This window comes from Sinocyclocheilus rhinocerous, unplaced genomic scaffold (assembly GCF_001515625.1).
Source record: "Sinocyclocheilus rhinocerous isolate Xijiao unplaced genomic scaffold, SAMN03320098_v1.1 scaffold1016, whole genome shotgun sequence".
NCBI lineage: Eukaryota > Metazoa > Chordata > Actinopteri > Cypriniformes > Cyprinidae > Sinocyclocheilus > Sinocyclocheilus rhinocerous.
The window spans coordinates 28,319-30,653 of NW_015646359.1; the positions used below are offsets into that span (position 1 = coordinate 28,319).

The following is a 2,335-nucleotide window of genomic DNA, read 5'->3' on the forward strand; positions in this document are numbered from 1 at the left end:
TGAAAATCCAGATTTGCATCATAGGAATAAATTACATTTTAAAATATATTCAAATAGAAAACTTAAAATTTTTATAATATTTTATAATTTTTTTTTACTTTAGCTTACTTTTTGGTGAGTGTATCTAATAACAAGAAAACATGGGATTTGTGCCTCTAATGCTTAAAAAACATCTAGGGACACAAATGTGTTCTGTATTAGTGGGAAGTGAATACTGCTTGTAGGTATATGTGACTTTTGTTGACATCATTTCATGATTTTTTTAGTATAGGTGATGTTTTGTATGATGATTGCATTTTGAATGTTCATGCAAATCATTTCTATCAGAGTCTATCAGGAAAAAAGTCTATCACTTGACAGAAAAAAGTAGTACATTGTCTGGGACTATAAATCTAGAAATTATAAAAAAAATAGAACACTTAAAGTGTTGTTCAGGGTCTTCTAGGAACACTTATGAGTCATGATTCAACTGAATCTGAATCTTTTTTCTTCATTGAATGAACTGAAGCAAACCATCCAAGCAAACTAATCTGCTAAAACAAATAAGACTCATCAAAGCTACAGAGCGAACGTCTCTGTGTATTCTTTAAGTTTTGACCCTGGAGGCATGTTCTTACTGTATAGTAGTTCTGTGCTACCTGGTCAGGGTTCCAAAATCAGCTAGTAAGAGTCGAGCCTCAGCTGACTTTACCTCCATTCTGCTTAATTGGAAGTTTGTGTGTCCAGAGGGGAGTTATTGATTGTGTACTGACCTGCAGGGAGGAGATTAGAGGCTTTTGTGATTTTTCCCTCATTAGTACTAAACCAGAGGAGGTTTCAGTGCTTGGCTAGATTGAAAAAAAAATGTGTATATATAACATTAGAAATGTATTAATTGCATATGTGAGTGTACTGTTATGTAATGATCACTGGTTCATGGGTAAATTTTCTTGTTTCGAAAGTATTATATCTGTTTTTATAATGTCAGATACTGTAAATATCCATAATGAATCTTTACATTACTTCTAAGGGGAAAATTAGATGAATGTCTTTAATTGCTGAGCATTTCTTTATTTCTAATTCTACTTGATCTATGCTTGTCAGCTGGATTAGAAATGATTATACTCATTGTTGGCACATTTTATCATGTTATAATACCTTAACTTGATTAAGTCTCATTGGGTGTCCAAATCCCAATGCTGAAATTTTCCATTGCTTTTATGTTGCCTTCACTGCTGTTAATAAAAATAAAAATTATTTTAATTAAACTCTTAAAGGTAGGTTAGGCGATTTTGGAGAGGCTAGCAATAGCAAGCTAGCTTTGAAAGCATAAGGTCCCACCCTCCCTGCATAATCACTCCCCAAAGCCACGCCTCCTCCAAAACACATGAACGCGCACAGGCAGACCAGAGGATAACCAGTGATATGATGAGAGACGGCGTTGGTGGAGCGTTGAATGCAATGCTGTCAGATTTTCTTATGTCTCATTCACTGGTGAGAAAACTTTACAGTAAAAAAAAAGTGCATAATATTACAATAATAATGCCATTCCATTCTCGATCGGTCTGCAATAGCGTAATGGAACGCGCTGATGATATATCATGTCTGCGCGAACAGGGTGCGCAGCGGTATGCAAATACATGTGTTGACAATGGTTACTTACACATGTCATTGCAAACCCATATGACTTTATTCCTTGTGGTGAACACAAAAGGAGATTTGTACTTATTGTTTTTTCCACGCAATTAGTTCATGTAGGACTTTCAGAAAGCTTTAAAAAATGATGCAGAAGTATTATTAGTGGTTCATACAAATTGTGCCCTATTCATACTCCAAAGTCATACGATAGCTTTGTTTGATGAACAGACTAAAATGTACATAAACTGTCCAGTGCAACTTGATAAAGAACTGAATCGGTCTGATTCATATACAAATCATTCAGACTGGTTTTGTGAAATGAATCAAATGATTCACTAAAGAGATTCTACACACAAGAACTATGCAATAACAAATCAGACATTGCTAATTCTGTCATTACGTAACATGAAATAAGACTTAAACTTCAGCCTGTTACTCACACTGTAAATTTTTCTTTTGTAATTTTTACAGAAATAATACCTGTAAAAATGCTACAGTAAAAACTTTTTGATTGGTTAAAAGTTTCCTTACAATATATGTTAAAGGGGTCATATGATGCTTTTTTAAAGATCATTATTTTGTGTATTTGGTGTAACAGAATATGTTGACATGCTTTAATGTTCAAAAAACACATTATTTTTCAGCTGCAGACTGATAATGAGCGGTTTCTATGCCCCGCCTCTCTCAAACGCTTCGTTTTCTACAAAGCCCCCTCCTT

The 2,335-nt window shown here is 34.2% G+C and overlaps 1 protein-coding gene across 1 annotated transcript in view; it reads left to right on the forward strand.

The window, feature by feature from the left end:
* The window catches only part of LOC107707608 (receptor tyrosine-protein kinase erbB-4-like), a 229,271-nt gene that overhangs the window by 14,141 nt on the left and 212,795 nt on the right, over positions 1-2,335 (forward strand). The gene's annotated exons all lie outside the window — the stretch shown is intronic.